Below are 18472 nucleotides of genomic sequence, written 5' to 3'. Positions count from 1 at the left end.
CTACGGCAGAGTTTAGGAGCGAGCTTTTTGTCAGAGCCAGCATGGTGTTCTCCGTGTTGTCACATCAGTTGTTTCTACACCAAGCTCAGTAGTTAGCACGGCATTGCGCACAGCGAGCAAAGTATTTTGCTCTTATCGGCTCTTCTAAACTTGGGTGCTTTGAATAGAGTTTAACGCCCTAAAGCGATTCGGGCTATAAGGGGCCCATAGTGGAGGTATCCGGTTAATTTCTACCACCTGGGGCACTGACGTGCAGTAACATTGAGCAATGCAATGTTCTCTAAAATTTCGCCTCCATCGAAACCGACCACTACATACATTCGCACATACATACATGGCATACCCCGCAATCCGAACAGCCGGTGCCTACAACGTTGCAGCAAGTGGTTTTCGCTCTTTGTTGAGCATCTCCTGAGGAGAATGCGCTTTGTCATTGTTACTGTCGGTGCTGGCGCTCACTGAGCGGTTTCAACTCAGGAAAAAGTTCACCGCATCAAACAGAACAGATTGTGGATCTCACGGCACAAACAATAGTAGAGTCACGAATGCGCAGGGTTGTGTAGAGATGCCCGAATCTCGCTCAGAAAAAGGAGAGCTGCTTTGGCCATTCTGCAAGTGACATCGGATCCTTGGATTGCTGACAAGGTTCCACTCTCGTGCATAGAACAAGAGCGCAGTGAGCGCAAGTGTTCTGTTCTGGAAAGACCAGCGTGAAGCACGCCAACCATATCAGGGTCGACAAGTAAAATTAACATTTTCCGACATGCACCAAGGAAAACTGCTCCACATGGAGCAGTCGAAATTGCGTTAGCCTTCATAGTGCACTAACCAGCCTTGGTTGAGGCAGTGGACGTTTGTGAAGGCGGTACGGCCGGGTGTGTGGTTGACGGCACAGGGCCCTGGCTTGATGGCACAGATGGTTGTGTCTCGAGTGTTGGCGCCGTCGACGGGTTTAGCGTGCTGCCCCCGTCGGGTCTGGACGGAGGTTTCGCGAGGCCCGGTCTCCTGCGTTCGGGGAGCCGGTCCGACTGGCCCGAGCTTCGTCCTTCGTCGCTGTCCAGGTCTATGTCTTCAGTCTCCACTGCGCAAACGTTGCGATATTAGTACAAGGATTCGCTTCCGAATCGCTTCCATTTCGGATTTATTGTTTATAAATTTATGAATCAGCTACTTAGTGTCGACTGTAAACGCACACAGAATGACGATATCTTTATAGCGGTGTCTGTTATATACAGACTATGCGAGATCGGTCGGAGGCCGAAGTCTGTTTTAATGAACTTCAAAAGTATTCTGTTAGATTTGAGGGCATATTTCAAGAATTCAGTATTCACATCGTTCTCGCCGGGTTTTCAAAATGCAGTGTGTAGAACTTTATATGTGGGGCACAAAAAATCACTCGTATTACGTGCATTGCGCAACACGACACGATTCTTTGTCTCCCACTAGGGGTAATACAACAACAACAACAACAACAACAACAACAACAACAACAACAACAACAACAACAACAACAACAACAACAACAACAACAACAACAACAACAACAACAACAACAACAACAACAACAACAACAACAACAACAACGACAACAACAAATTTATTTTCATCACCGTATGTTTATAGGGGGGCGGGGAATAAAAGCGATTAACGCTTGACAAAGTTCCCACCCCCTTTACAGCAAGGGAGCAGCGGTATACGACGGCACTTCTGTCCCGACAGCAAACAACTATGTTAAGAAAAAAAAGAAAGAGCAAAGGCAAAGTTCACATAAACGTGAGCACGAAACAGCAGTTCGCTTAGGAAAAGAAAACGCCCATAAAAACAACAATCATTGAAACCAAAATAACGCTTGTAAGACACTTATTGTAAAAGGTAATGTTTACACATGCGTGACGAATAGACACGAAGAAAGGAAAGTTTCGCGGAGAAGGAAGTCGAGGAGGTTAGTGTAGCTAATGCTTTCTATGTCTATGTTCACATCGATTAGTTTACGGAGGAGTAGCGGAAGTTGAAATCCAACCAGTTTTTTTTTTGCATAGCTTGCTCTCATGCGCGGTAATACTCAGTGTAGATTGTAACGGCAATATAACCGGCACGTATGATATAAGCGCTCAATTGGCGATACTCCGAGAAATCCTTGACAACTTTCATCTGGTTAGGTGTGATTGGGGATAAAATTTTTCCATAAAGGAAATAATAAATCGGGGAATTTTTAACCAAATGGGCTCTACTGTCAGGTCCGCAGCCCTAAGGGAGGGGGTAGAAATGGTGGTTTGGTTAGAGGAGAAGACAGTTGACGGCACCGTAAGTGGCAGGTGCGCCAACGCACACGGAACTCACGTGTCATGTTGAATGCCATGATGAGAGCGACGCACATGACGGAAATGAGGCCGAAGCAGGCACAGCACAGGAGCCCACAGACGTCGTGCGACGAGTCGGCTGGCCTAGACGCGAGAACAGTGCACACTCGATAAATGATGATAGTGAACTTTTATGGCGCAAAGACATCTGCGGCCAAAGAGCGCCATGGCACTAGGTATTTTTTTGTTTGCTCTAGGTGGGGTCAAAGATCATTTCCCCAATCTTTTTAACCCTGATAAAGCCGAGCACCAGGGCAGGAGAAGCTTGTGCCGACTGTATTGTCGGTGGGTCCCCCGGCAGCACTGGGAATCGAACCCCGCACCTCCCGCATGCGAGGCGGATGTTCAACCACGAGGCCACCGCTGCGGTTCTGACACTCGATAAAGTTTTCGCATAAGTTTTCGCGCTGAATGCAATGAGTAGTTTTTTTTAACGGATCTAAAAATAGCGGGGACTAATAGCTTATTCTTGGTAATTTCGGGAACGTGCGTACGAACTACACGAAGCCCCATCTCTTTCCCACGAAAGGGGAGAGGGCTGAAACTGCTTAACTTAGGTCCAAAGTGGACGCCGCTACGTTGCTTAATAAGAGGTGCTTACAGGCTTCCTAGCATTCTTTTTTCCTTGCAGCGAAAGAGAAATAAGCTGCGCACCATGCCATTTTTTTTCCATAGCTTAGCATGAAAATATAAATTGGACCAGGCAGTTCTGTCATTGCTCAGATACCTGCTGATAGCACCTGCGCTGTTTGCTCGTATACCAGCGCAGCATTATATGGGAGGAGCTGCCTGTGAACAGCACATGAGAAAAAGGCATGTGGTTTAATGCACTACCAAAGGGGAATTGATATTGTATGCCAGCCTATCAGGATTTTTGGATGAAACTTCACTTCCTTTACCTTTGTCCAGCAGCTGAAACGCTTCACCGCTGCGACCTTTATGACGTGGAAATAAAAATGAGGTGAGGTGAGCCTCGGTTTTATTTCATTATGAGACATTGCACAACCGAGCTTGGTCTTAAAGCCATGGCAACCATGGTGGCAATTCCAGAGGAAGTGAGCAGCTCATAAGCACCCCGTATAAACTTTCATTTTGTACTTGGTTCTTCTAACTAGAGATTATTGATATTAAGGCACAAGCCTTTAATGGCTCATACTCGCGCATCCTGTGTAACGTTGTCTTTCACAAATAACGCAAAAAATAATCAGGATAGCATAAAACGAATAATAGCATCAGATAGAGGGGACAACATTTAACCCGCACGCTAAGTTTTATGACTGTAGATCGATTAGTTAAGTTATTACAGCCAATTATAGCGAAAAAACAAAGCGAACAACCAAATTCGTCGATATAGCGATGGGAGAGGGTGGCGTCACACCCGAGGTCGTCATGGTAACGGCGCGTGGTGGTGGCGCCACCTGCATGTCACCACCAGAGAAGCGAGAAGCCAGAGAAGCCAGAAGCCAGAGAAGAATTAGGCCAGAGAAGCAGACCGCAAACGCCAACAACGTCGTCTAGATCGAAAGTGTTGCTAGGTAGAAAGATTCCTTTGGGAGTGCCACTGGTATGGGAATCTGCGAAGCTAGAATCGCAGTCGCCAAGTCCAAAGGCTTTCGCTTTGCCGCACTTCAGATTGTCAAAGTGCTCCCATAATTTTTTCTCTTAAGGGACTAAGACAGCATACATGCCGATTGTTTGTTTATATATATAAGGGTGGCGCCCAGCCCCTTACGAGTTGCAAGTACGTTCGAGTAAGCGGTAATCCAGTCACTGAAACTAAGTTTGGCGCACAAAGATTTTGTTCCTGTGACACTTAGTACTGAAGCTCAGCACAAAAGAACGGCCGAAGACTGCGTGCGCTCAGAGACCAACCGCGCATACTCAGTGGGTTATTGTGGTTGCACGCGGGTTTTGACGGTTTTGTGAATGCCAGCTTAAGACAGGGTAGCATTTGCTTCACAGTAAGTTGAGTGCTCATGATGCTTTCTTGCTATGTCACAGCCAGCGGGAGACGAAATCAATGCTGTAGGTTTAAAACTGCGGTGTTCAATGCATTTAAAACAGACTGCGAAGTACGGTTTCTCTTTGAATTGGTCCGAGATTTTATGTATCACTAACAGTTAACAAAAGTAAGCAGAGTCCTAACAGACACTAATGAGAGGCTGCACTTGCCGTCCCCACTGCTTCAAGTCTAAAGTACTGCAGGAACTTTATTACTTGCGTGCTTTCTTTCGCTTAATGGTGCATGAGACATTCTCGGGCTGTTTTGGTCCTGGTTTCACCAGCCGGACGATGGCTGTGACTTGAGGGTGTGTTTAGATCAAGTGAGGCATGAAAAAGTATAATATGAAAGCTAACACCTCACTTGTTATTGTTCCATATCTTGAAGCCGGTTGGCTTAGGCGCTGTAGTCAACTAAAACTACGTATCAACGACTGTACTTAAGTTTTATTCACGCCTTACTTGTTCTAATCAATCCTTAATCGTCACAGCCACCATTAGGTTGCGGAAACTGATGTCCAAGCAGCATAAATAAGAAATTGAACCACAAGTCATTTGGCGCTCGTAGGGCAATACCAAAGGGTGACCCATCTACATTAACTTTTAAAGCATGAGTTAAAACGAAAAAAAAAACACGCAGACAACATTTTCTGGTGTCTATACTTTTTATGCAGCCCCAACCTACCCATGGTCTCTGAGCGTGCCTGATGTAGTTGGCCTTTCTCGTTTTCATGGCATTATTTTGATGTCCCAATATCGACTGGTACGCGCGGGAAAAAATTAAAAACTTCAGGAGAACTTGTACTTACTCTTCATTCGTTGAATCTGAAGCAGAAAAATTCACAAGGATGCCTAATTATATAATCTGTTGACATTAGAAGCTATTGCTGCTTTTCATGAAGTTTTATGTAATTCTTTTACGATTGTGTTTATGGACGCCACTGGTCTGTATGCGCAGAGCCAGAAATATTTGCGGGTCATCTAGATGGCATTTAGATGTTTCCCTTAAGTGTTTAGAGTTAACGGCTGGCACACGGGCACATCGAAGATGCATCGAAGCGCCTACTTCTCACTTTCTGTCCGATGCGATCCCTTCGTTTCACCCAATGGGACCCATCGCGTCAGGTGACCTCACTTCCAGCCAATCAGTGGGCGACTTTTATGACAAACATCACATATTTTCCACCACCACGCCTTTAATGCTTGCTGTATTAAAAATTGGGCCCGTCCATTCTGAGAGCTAAGGAAAGTTACTAGTTTAGATCTTCCATAAACTTTGATATATATTGCATAGAAATCAATAATACTTTTGATTTCTATTATGATCTCCATCATAACGAGTGAGTTAATGAGTATCGCTGACGCAATCTGAGCTAAAAGTTTGTTTTGAGCTTTTGTAAACTTCGACAGAAGGTCCGTCGTGTTCTTCCCTCATCAGGATTATTAATCTCATAAAGAATCAAATATGTTCCCGCACAAAGTCCTGTTATGCTTACCCCCCTTTAATTATCCTTTGTTGTCCACTGTCTCAATTATTTAGCTTCGGTGTCGAATGGCAAGAAATGTTTCCTCGTATAGGATTTGACTGCCAAATACCATGCGCAATGTACTACCATGGCGCCGACGCGCTCCGCTGTTCTAATTTAGTTTGATCGCGTTTTTACCAGGGTGGTAAGGAAAGACGTGAAAGTCGTCCTGGAATGCATTACGGAAAACTCTAGCGTCTTTTTGCTGCCGTCGAAGTAAAAGAGTGATAAAAAGAAATGCCAAGAACGTAGCGCCCACCTTACAAATATGTGTTTAGAGTCTATAGACTGTCCATAGGCTCTTGTCTATAAAGTCTATCGACTATCTATAGACAAACCCTAGAGAACAGTCTATAGGCAATGCAAATCCTATAGACACTCTATAGACAATCTATAGATTTATGGCCATACACTTTTAGTAGACTTTTGCCTACAGACAGTGTGCAGTGTATGCATAGAGAAAAAGAAATATCTAAAGGAAGGCAATAAAGTCTATAAGTAGTCTATAGAGCGTCTATAGACCAGTTTTGCAATGGTAGGCTCCGCTCTGTTCGCGGTTCTTTCCATCGCCTTTGTTCTTAGCGTCAACCGCATTAGCAGCCTCTGTAATCACTGGCTGCAATCACCAACATCTATACTTACCGTTGAACGTGGGCGTTTGGGCTGTAAATACTAAGATAACAAAAAGGGTAGTCACGATTGCACAGCTGACGAGGGTAAGCAATATGTTTAAAACTGGTTTTTTAAAGTTTTGGCATAGCGTAGACGCACTAACGTCGACGCAGCCCGTATAATCTGATACATGTGAAAAAGCGGGTATTGCACGCTTCACAACATCCACCGAGCTGCCACTTCGCTTGCGCAGCAGGCAGCCACTGATGCAGCATAAGTCTACGTTAGGACACCTCCGCTATGCTCTCTATATAATTAGGGATTAATTAGCCACAAGAATACACCAGAGGGTGGCCGTGCTGCTAAGGGAAGGTGATACAGCTTTATCAAAAGGTTTCCAAAAAAATTACGGTGCATTAGCTCTGCTAATCCAGGATATACAAAGCGAAAGCGAGATTGAGGTCTCCACTGACCCACGGAGCCGGCTGTGCTCTTTTCCTTTCGTGAAAATGAACGGCCTTTGCAAAGTTTCCAATTGCAATGAACTCTATGAACGCCGTCCACTCACTTGTTTTGTTTGGTTTTTGTGGAAAGGAAATGGCAGAGTAACCGTCTCACATATCTCGGTGGACACCCGAACCGCACCGCAAAGAAAGGGATAAAGGAGGGAGGGAAAGAAGAGAAAACTGAAAGTTGGATTTTCGAGGAAAGGCGCGGCGCTGCGTAGCTGCGGAACACCGGTGGCTCAGTGCTACTAGTGGCGCATGCGCAATAGTGACTAGGGAGCCAGAGAGAGAGAGAGAGAGAGGGAGAAATATCCGCGGCTAAGTGCGCGTTGTGACGTCATGTGCCTCCTCGGAGCACCGCCACGGCGAAATTGCAAGTTCGCAGCCAGTAAAGCGTTCGCTGTAATAACATCCTACAGCCCAAATTAAGAAGAAACGGACATTGGTAAGTTATCTAATGCTAACGAAGGATAACCGGTGTTCTTTTAGGGCAACGCCGCCAATTCGAAGAGAAGGTGGGAAGATGAGATTGGAAAAGCTTGCGGGCATAATGTGGCAGCAGCTGACGCATGACAAGGCCACTTAGTAATGAATGGGAAAACGCATTTTTCTGCCGTGGATGTATCTGAGTGGATGGCGGTGAAACCCAAATACCCTGCACCGCTTCCTCCTTTCCTACTTTGCTGCTTATGTCCCAATCGTTAGTTGCAGATGAAATGAACGGCTGCGTAAATCAGGACACAGACAAGAAAGAGACACCACATGCGCACACTACCAACTGTTTATTCTATGGACAGGTGGCATATTTAAACAGTTCCGCTCAAGCATGATACTCATCCCATTATCACTTCGAACCCAGCACGTGGTATGAAAAGCCGCTACATCAGGTTAACAGACTATATACTGCAGATTAGACTAACAGACAACTCTGATCAAAGGAATTAAAAAAAAACGAAACAAAGGGGCCATTTTTTAGCAAAAACAGTGTCAAACAATCGCAGCAACAGCAGAGTCATACAGAAGAAGCAAAAGCAGTCATAAACCAAAAAAACAAAATATAAAAAGTAAAAAACCAATAACAATTGTAGCAAAAACAGAGTCAAACATATGAAGCAAAAGCAGTCAGAAAAAGAAAGATAAAACCAATAAAACAATTAACAACCCACCTAAACAAACAGCAGACGGCCGCTAGAAATGCTAGGCTGAAAAGTAGCACAGAACATGACGTCACAAAAAACTGTCTAGGAAGGAAACTTCATTTCTACGGAGGAATAGCGAGGCGTCGCTGACACATGTGCTTCCTTTCTTTTTTATCATAAAGGCCTCAAGTATTTCACGCGCCACCTGATCGCGACTCCTGCCCAGAATCTTTATTCCGTTAAGCACCGGCTCACACTTGCAGTCTCTGCAATGAGGAGGCAAATTTGACCCGCCTCCGCTTTCTAACGTTTTTCTCATGTTCCCGTGCCCTGCCGTTCATGCAGCGACCCGGCTGGCCTATACAGACCCTTCCACACGTCAGTGGGATTTCATAAACCACTCCGACAGCACAGGATACGAATTGCTTGCCGTGCCTCTTTTCGCACAGGGCTTTCTTCTTCTGGCCGATCCGCGAACATAACCCGCTCAGCTTTTTGGGCGCGGAAAAAACGACAGGAACGTCGAACCGGCCATCAACCTACTTCAAACTGTGCGGCACTCGGTGTATATAGGGGACCACTTGTGGTCTTCTTGATCCCGGCTTAGCAAGGGATTTTTTCTTCTTGCCTTTCATTTTTTGAAGGAGGGTCTCTGCTACGCTGCAAACGACAGAACACGGGAAGCCAGCCATTTGAAGCCTTTCGATCTGATGGTTGAAGCTAGCGTCAGCCATGTGAGCACAGGACTTAAGCAATGCAGACTCGAGGCAAAGAGAAGCGATAGCCCTTTTAACTGTCTTTGAGTGCGCTGATACGTACGGAAGCAGTTCCTTTTTTGCTCGGGGATGAATACATCCAACACACTCATAGTCTGCGTCTTGATTTGCGCAGCCGTTCATTTCATCATGCACCAACTCGCCCCTCAGGCCGTTATTCTCAACGCTGTTTGTTGGGCCTACATGGTGGAAGCTGGAGCATGCCAAGTGGGATGTGTTTAAAGAATATGCCACAATAACACACGAAGGTCTCTCACATCTAACTAGAGATGAAGAAAATATGGCGATAATCCAGATAATAAGATCAGAATAAGATCAAGATCAAGATAATAAAGGTAATCATTTATGCAGCTTCAAGACCAATCTCCCGTTCCAGTGGAAATGTTCCAAAACGTCCAAAACCGCGGTGGAATGAAGACTGCCGTCAAATGAGGAAAGCACAAAACAAGGCATGGAAGATATTCAAACGATTTCAAACCATCACAAATGTCATAACATTTAAAAAGAAACAAAAGGGAAAGGGCGTTATATATGTTCGGCGGAAAGCAAACGACGGGTGATGGAAAAAGTACGTTTCTGGAGTAAGCAGTCGTACTTCAGATAAACTAGTGTGGGTAAAAACACGCAAGATGATGGTGAAAACAAGGCGTTTACGATCTCTCTTAGTAAAGCTGATGCTAGGACTACGTCCCTTAAAGAACAGGCAGATATCTTGGGAGAACATTTCTGTAGTGTATTGAGTTCTGCAGGATATACACAGAAGTTTTTGAAAAATAAAGAAAACGCCGAAAAAAAGGAGCCTTCCACACCGCAGCGCAAGCGAAGAGTACAACTACCAGTTTACAGTGTATGAACTGGAAACCGTGTTAGCTGACTGCAAGGCGACTGCAGGTGGTCCAGATGAAATTCATTATAGCATGCTGCAAAATCTGCTCCTTCTTCACTTGAATCATTGCTGTCCTTTTTTAACCGTATTTGGAACAAAAGTAAAGCATGCCTAATGAATGAAAAACTGCAATTGTCATTCCAATCCCCAAGCCGGAAAAAGACCGATGCCTCACAGAAAGCGATCGTCCGATAACTTTGACCAGCTGCCTCTGCAAAACCTTTGAACGTCTCGTCAGTGCAAGGCTAGTGTACATTTTAGTAATGAACGAGCGAATAGATCGATTCCTGTGTGGGAGTCCGGGAGGCGCACGCAAATGGCCAATACTGTCTGTCGATATTTTTTAATCTATAAAAACCATACGACACAACCTGCAGGTATGGAATCCTCCAGAACCTCGTCAACACTGGAACTGCAGGAAAAATTCTCCGCTGTATTGAAGACTTTCTTTCTTTCCGTATCTGTAGAGTCTGGTTGGGTTACACTCTTTATGATGTGTTCGTTAAAGAAAATGGAGTCCCCCAAGGTGGCGTGTTGATTGTGACGCTCATTTCCCAAAAATAAATTCATGAATTCTTATCATCCCGCCTAGCGGGCAGCACTCGTTGTACGTAGATGATCTGCTAATCAGTTTTACATCATGAAATTTGCTATTTACGAAGGACAAATACAAGCAACTGTCAATCGCCTCACAAAGTGGGCGGTTGAAAATGGTCTAGGCTCTATCCAGAAAAAAAAAAGACGGTTTCAGTCTGCTTCTCAAGCAAACGAGGCCTGCTTCCGCATCCATCCCTGCATCTCAATAGGGAAACCATCCCCGTAAAAGCCAAGCAAAAGTTTCTTGGTTTTATTTTTGACTCGAAACTAACATTCGGACCACGCATCAAACAGCTGAAGCTCCGGACTCAGAAAGCAACAAATATCCTGAAAGTTCTGTCCCACAAGACATGGGGCGCAGACAGGTATTGCTTACTCCGCCTATACCGATCACTGATTCACTCAAAGATGGACTATGGTTGAGTTGTTTATTATCCAGCCCGACCATCCACATTGAAAGCTCAGAGACCCCGTTCATCATTCTGGTTTAAGTATTACTTTAGGCGCATACCGAACGTCACCTATTCAAAGCCTATATGTGGAATGCCACGAACCATCCTTGCATTCGCAAGTAATGTTCTTAACACTGACATACGCACAAAAGATATTTTCATTGCCGGAACACCGCTGCAAACCTATTATGGGAAATACACATCAGGCGACTCTCTTCCGAAATAGGAGGAACTACATACCAACCATGTGAATGAGGCTAAAACCAGACAGCCACAGACCGCCGAATTATGTGAATTCAGGAGTAAAACCAGTCAAAAGACGGGACACAGCGTAGAGACGAGGCACACACACGACGACACACCCAGTCGTCGTGTGTGTGCCTCGTCTCTTCGCTGTGTCCCGTCTTTCGACTGGTTTTACTCCTGAACATGTACCAACTGACCCAGATTTCAACACTACGTGAATTCAATCTTTCTGTAGAGCATCTGTTCCCGCACGAAAATGACGTCGCCCCCTGGATGAAAACGCCCGTGCACTGTAGTTTTGCATTGGCCAAGTACGATAAGAAAGCTGTACTATTGGTATTTATAAAAAGCGAATTTTTTAAATCTAATAAATTTTCTGTAGCGAATTTAGAGCTTTATACACAGATGGCTCAAAAACGCATGACCGGGTTAGTGCAGCTGATGTGCAAAATGGTTCAACCAGCCGTGCCATTGTAGTTAACCCAAAAGCAAGCGTGGACACTGCGAAATTACATGGAATATTATTAGCACTGGACAAAATAAGTGATCAACACAATAAAAACACAGTAATATACAAAGACTCCTGAAGTACCACGAGTGGAATTAGCTCGAAACGAAGATCAAGAAACCCTCTTTTACTCCATACACTAAAACAACTTCATCACCTTTCGATACGCGGGTAAAAGGTACATTTCTGCTGAATTCCAAGCCATGTTGGGATTCCAAGCAACGAGCTCGCAGACTGCATGGCAGGAAATGCAACCAGAAGCGATGTCAACAAAATGAAGATTCCCTGTTAGGACTATAAAGGAACAACTAAGCGAACGGCTGAAACCTAAATGGCATGTTGAATGGAACCTTGAAAAAATAATAAAATGCACCTCATAAAGCCAAACATAAAAGAATGGAAGGTTTGCCATCATAAAAACAGGTTTTATGAAGTCATAGATTCAGGACAACGAATCGGACACACACACACTTAAGCTACAATTATTTGCTCATGGGAGCAGAACCACCGGAATGCGAGCACTGCAGTGGCCCGCCTGCAGTCATTCAAATCATTTTAACCTGCCCATTTAATGAAACGCATCCTCATACTCATTTTGCAAACATTTACAAACATCAAGTACCATTCCATCCCTCTCTTTTTTTTTTAGGTGATGAACCTACGGTATCATTCGACAAAGTTATGGAATTTTTAAATAGCACTGGAATTTTAAAGCTCGTGTAGCTTGTTTTATATCAGATCATTTAAAGGGTATACTGTCACAGACAAGGAGGTGCCGTAGCCATGCACGGTGGGAGGCAACTCCTCGCCGTCTTGTTCTTGGCAATGCCCTACATTCGGCCTCCATTTCAATTTTTTAACCGCCATAATTACACCACATTTTAAATAATGATAATTAGATCTCGTGATCTTGTCCCAGCCATTTGCACTGGATTTTTATTTTCTTTATTTGTTTAATGAGCGCAGTGTTACATAATTACACCATTTTCACTATTGAACAAGATTCTGATAAACATTGTTCTGGCGCTCTTTGGCCCTAGTAGCACTAGCGCCAATAAACACCCAACTAACCAGCCAAAACCTCACCGTCTACACCTCGTCCTCCCATACGGGCTCCAGGACATGAGGTGCTCAGCGGGACCCCACAGTCGCATGACTCATCCACCGGGCGGAGCGCTCTACTCAGCCTGCCGCTTCCTCTGACACTTCCCATGGCACTCACACTCTACTTGTTGCGTACACGGAGACCCTAAAGCATTATCGGTTCGAGCGGTTTCTGTACCCCACAGCACATCGGCAACTCTCCTGGCGCAACGCCATCCATTGGCGCAAAATGCTAACAGGAACCTTCCCTGAGCCATAGTTATATAGAGACTTTTCCCAAATCTTATTGAGCCTACGTGCAAACACTGCTCACAACTGGTAATATTCCTTAACATGTTGTGTACATGTACACAACACAACGCTGACAGTTCAGCAACCGTAGATGCGTGGCAGTCCCTCCTGCGTGCCACCGAGCTGGCCCAACAGCGCCAGCTCATTTCGCCCGCACTGAAGTTTGCAGGTTCCCAAGGGATCCCTGCCGACCTCTCTAATACAGCGCGACCAGTCTTCGGGCTAGTTCCCAGTTTCAAGGGGTGTAAATGAATAGTTTAGCATGAACATCTTGTCGCTGTTACGATGCTAATAGAAGGAGGAAAGTGAATAAATCTTACCGCCGTCGTCAACAGGTAGATCCACTGTGATGGAGGCTTGATGCGAAATACGGGAAATAAAGAACAAGCAGCAATTAGGCGTGAAGGTTCACCAGGGTTGTCTTAATTACGGAAACAGGTCACACGGTATTGATGTGTGGGTGTTATGTTCTAAAGCAAGTCATAGTGTATCAGAGACGATGAGTAGAAGGCTCCACTACTATTTCGACCACCTGGTGTTCCATCACGTGAAAGACTGGAGAAATGAGAAAGATGGAAACAGAGGACGACAGTACATGGAACTCGCAGCTTCATTTTTTTTTAACAGCGATAAAAATCTTTGGACAAAGTTGATAAAAGCCGGTGCGTTCTCTAAGAAACCGTCAAGTTGTTCCTTTTTTTTCCCGTCAACTTTCAGTTTCCGTAGTGAGATTACCGTAGATCTTATCATATGTCACTGACCAGATGCATCGATCAGGAGGAGAGAAGGCTTGTGAGCTAGTAGCCAAACGGAGGCATTAGCGGATGTAAAAAAAAATTAAAAATCAAGCCTTGGGTGAATTGGCAGTAGGTTGCAGGTATTACGTCGCATGTGACCGGGGCTGCCTTTTACGCAAGTGATGACGGTACGTATTGCAGCTATCTATCTTCCTTTCGGGCTAACCGCACAGGATAAGCGGTCTAGGTCAAGGTCCCTTGACTGCATGCTGGGTCCACGCATCCTGTCTGTGTTCCTCTTCTGCCTGCTTTCTCTGCGCCCTTTCGTTAATGTAAACCTAACTCTCTCAAGCTCCCACTTGTGACCAGCACCCTCTTCCCTTCACTACCACATCCAATGAACTGCATCATAACATGCATTCCAAGTGGAAATGCACGGGGAATCCCATAGAGGGAATGTTTTTGCCACGAGGGGAAATGACCTCCGCCCAGTATGTTCATTGAGGCTTGAACCGACCGGGACACCAAGCTAACGTGGCTGCGGTCCGCTGCTACATAGTTCAGTGCTGACGCTAAAAGCACCCACTGAAGAGAAGGTTGGTCACGGTATCTCATCAGAAGCAGTGCCAAAAAAGAAATTCGTCCGTTGTGCTGGGGCTAGTTAGAAAAGGCCGTGCAGTATGATGCGAGATAAGCCTAATGTTTCGCAAGGGAATATATACCTCTATATGTTACAGCCACTGTCACAGCGAGATGTGATTCAGGATCCAGTAAACGGGAGCGCATGCAATACCAAAACCTGTTTAGAAATGCTTTTAACTCTTTGTCGTTGGGAGCTCGTGTCACAGAAAATCAGGGGCCGTCGCCGCCGCCTTTGACCGTGCGCGAAAAATCCCCGAAAAATCTCGATACCTTAGGAGGTAGGCGGTCCAGCTGTGGTCACGTGACATTGTGGCGTCATAACCTGCCCATCGGGTTGTGAGCGAAATGCCCATCGCGGCAGTTAAATTATTGATTGGTTGCGAGAGTTCGCTGGGAACAGCAAGCTGGAGCGCACAAGTCCCACCGATTAAAACACCTGCCCATCCCAGGGCAGTGGCGCATCGCTTAACCGCTGCACCACTGCGCCAGGAGTGGTACGAGGACTCCCAGGGATTCATCAATGTTAAGTAGAGAATACCCAATTCCCCATATATGGGAATTAACGCATTAACTATCGCGTCATAGCCTCAAGGCAGAGATGAAGTCTCCCCTCCAAAATGTTTGTTTTAAAAGGTGGAAGTATTCCTTTCGCACTCGCTGCTTTTCTACAGCTCTTTTGCCTTCCTCTTGTTCTTCTCGTGCTTGACACGATTAGTCGATGTCGAAGTTTGTTAACCGGCGCTTAGCAGCTGGCTTGTTGTGCAATGACTCTCAGTACTACCATTTAGCTTCCCTGCAATAGGAGCAAGGAAAACTGCTGGGCGTTATTACGCAGAGCAATTTTCGTGCAACCCATAATCTATAAGAGCACATTCTTATGAAAGAAGTCAGTGCTAATACTGCTTCAATGCTATCTTTAGCTAGTGAAGCGATCTTGTACATTTTATGCGTTGTTCAGTAATAACCCACCTCAATACAAGAACCTTATCCGCACAAAATAGGTGGATATTCTCGAACGCGTTACACACCCGAATAGCCTGTGAATGAGCCGTTAGCAGGCTTCCTTCTCCTACAGAGAACGATACGGCTCGGTAGCCAGCGTGGTGGATCACCAGCTGAGGGAAATCAATCCCGCTTCGATCAAAACAAACAACGTCCTCGAGGCTGAGGAAGCAGCGATCGCACTCGCCATCACCCACCAGGGTAAGGAGCCCCATGCACACATAAGTACGGACTCGCAAGAGGCATGCAGAAGGTACATCAGTGGACGCATCTCCACCGCGGCCATCCGCATACTGGAGGCGAGAACAATCACCTTTACGAGATGCTTCATCAGCGGGACATCAGGCCATGAGGCTGTCAAAGGGAACCAACGTGCGGACGACAACGCCCCAGCATACGCCCACCGGGAGGCGCACACCGAAAGGGAACTGGACAGCAGTCACTAGACGGTATGGAGCCATCTTGAAACACCAACGACCCCTGAGGAGGACCTGCCCCCCTCCACATAAAAACCTTAGCAGAGAGTGCAGTCGGTTGCCTGGAGACAACTGCAGACTAATACATACCCCAATCTCAGTTTACTAAGCAAAATCTATCCTTCAACATGTGACAGCAAATGCCCACTCTACGGGGAACACTCAGCGCTTTATCGCATTACATGGGCCTGTCAGAAAACGCAGGCAGCGCCAATAAACAACGCGCCAACACCAGGGCAGTAGGAGGCTGCGCTGTCCTGCTCGAAGCCTGATGAACAGCTCAAGCTGATCGACAGGGCTCGCTAGACTGCAAAGGCAACTGGGGCCCTGGACTGAGGGACCCACCTATGCGCCGCGAGAATCCTCCTTGGCAATCGAATTTTTCATTCATTCATTCATTCATTCATTCATTCATTCATTCATTCATTCATTCATTCATTCATTCATTCATTCATTCATTCATTCATTCATTCCTCATAATTTAAGAGCAGCCTGTACGATTACAATCGTGCATGCGAAGCTCAGGAAACCGGACTGCTCGACAGCACCGCACTATAGGGAATAACTAAGCTGCTCGCGAAGGCTAATTTTCATGCTATACCTGATTCGTAGTCTTTCGTTCCACTTACTCATTGCCGGAGGATGCTTATATGCCGGCTTTATTCTCCTTCTTCCTCTTCTTCGAGTCCCGCAGAGGCACGCGCCCAACGTGATGCAGCGTCCACGTGTTTTATCTTATTCCTTCAATTTATGAGACCGCTTTATTTTTGGAAAAATGAACAATTTTCTAAACTATGCTTTATCAAAATGCGTATTCGTTTCTAAATGAACTGCAACAAAAATAGCTTCCTAATAACACCGTCCCAAAGATGCAGCCAAAGTTGTCACCCTCTGCGCATCTCCCGAAACCTAAACTAAAAGAGTTACATCGAAGTAACCGCCTACTTTTTCAGCATAGGTCATTTTTAGAGCGCAGCTGTCCGGTGCCGGTCCCTACATTTCGCGTCGTGGTGGTCGTCGTCGGTGGTGGTGGTGTCGGCGTACTACGGCGTGCTACAGGTGGCGTGTAGGCAGGGAGCAGCAGAGCGAAGCGCCACCACGGTGAAAGTGGTGGTTTGGGTAACCGGAAGGTGCTTGCCACGAAAAGATCCAGGAGGGTGCGTAGTATACTAACAAGTCGCCGTCCAGCACTGGCAGGTAGTAGCTGCCACGGCTGCCACGACTAAAGAGATGCGTGCAAATTTCGCATTACCGTCTTTCTGATTCGTCTCTCAATTTTTTATTCTTCGTTTTTCAGTTTAGACTAATTACAACTGTTTCTTATTATCTATATTCTTGTTTCGATATAATAACTTAAACGCTCACAAAAGCGACCCCAGGCATTTGGACAGTCTTGATGGTTATGTGTTCCAACTAACACTGAAGTTTGGTTTGTGCGATTCCGTATGTCATTTCAACAATGACAAGAGAATGGCGCTGAACGTTTTGAAGCACATTGGGATCAAACCTGGTCTTCAAGCACGAATATCTTGCCTGACAGGTGACGAAGAGTGTATATGGAAATATTCTGTACGGGCTACTGATTCCTCCAAAAAACCCAAGAAAAAAAGTCAGCTTCCTCACGAGCAAATGCGAGGAACACCAACAGTAAGGAGGAGCTGATCTAGAAATGTGGATTTATTTAACCCTCTTGGACATTCCGTTATGGCATTTGAAGTTAATCGCAATATTTTTAAGGTTTTTCACGCTACTTTTTTAGTTCCCATTCCTCTTTACGAGAGCAATCCTTACTTTTTTCGTGTACAAGATTTTCTATTGAAACCTTAACCCTCCTGAGGCAGTCTCAAGAGGCGCAATTCGCCCTACGCAGTCCCAGCCAATTTATGCGCGCGACGCACTCCTCACGTACCATGATATTACCTTGCACTATCACCTGTGCATATATAACGTGCACCTGCATCGCACGGCGCCATTATGCGTTTCGCCTCTATCGAAACGCGGCCACCGCGGCCGGGTTGTAAACCGGGAACTCTGGCTCAGTAGAAATATTACTGCGAAAAAGCTTTGCGCGGTGTTCATTGCGGTTAATGGCACAGAAAACACTTTCCCTTCAAGCGGAGCGCGCACCTATGCTTGTATCGCCTGCTCAGCGGATGCAAGGAGCAGATCTACGCAATCGTCGCTAAATTTGTGGCGCAGTGAGTGCGCCGTCGTATGAAGAGTCTGAGGTTGAGTTCCTCATGTCATGCACGAAGCATCCCTTCTCCTGTCACAACTAGGGGAGCAGCTCTCTATGCCGCATTGCAACTTTCGTCCCGCGGTCTATTGCGTGTACTTTAGGCGGCTCTTTCGGCTCAGTCTGCGAACTCAAGGATCGCTTTGATACGCCGCCGTATTAACAGGCAGACGTGAAAGACACCAGTGTCAGTGTAGAAAGCTTCTAACATATTCAACCACGTAGATCACCATGTATGCAAACGACCTACTTTTTTTGTTTGCGTGGTAACTCGGCGCCAAAGATACCGACCGGTTTAGTAGAGCGGAGAACTGGGCGAGCAGGTACATGACTGTGATCCTGTATTGTGTTTCCGTCCTTTGGGCTGGTTTTCGT

The 18472-nt window shown here is 45.8% G+C and overlaps 1 long non-coding RNA gene and 1 pseudogene across 1 annotated transcript; one reads left to right on the top strand and one right to left on the bottom strand.

Annotated features, from left to right (window-relative positions):
- Window positions 1–824: 824 nt before the first annotated feature.
- LOC144102254 (uncharacterized) lies at window positions 825–13354 on the bottom strand. Its single transcript, XR_013308192.1, has 5 exons — window positions 13325–13354; window positions 6530–6559; window positions 5171–5186; window positions 2341–2444; window positions 825–1081 (listed from the first exon to the last, which is right to left on the bottom strand). It is a non-coding gene; the product is annotated as an uncharacterized LOC144102254 (long non-coding RNA).
- An 864-nt stretch (window positions 13355–14218) lies between these two features.
- On the top strand, window positions 14219–16197 carry LOC144102253 (uncharacterized; annotated as a pseudogene).
- The last annotated feature ends 2275 nt before the right edge of the window (window positions 16198–18472 follow it).

This window comes from Amblyomma americanum, chromosome 8, assembly GCF_052857255.1.
Source record: "Amblyomma americanum isolate KBUSLIRL-KWMA chromosome 8, ASM5285725v1, whole genome shotgun sequence".
Lineage (NCBI taxonomy): Eukaryota > Metazoa > Arthropoda > Arachnida > Ixodida > Ixodidae > Amblyomma > Amblyomma americanum.
This window is presented reverse-complemented; position numbering and strand designations above follow the sequence as displayed.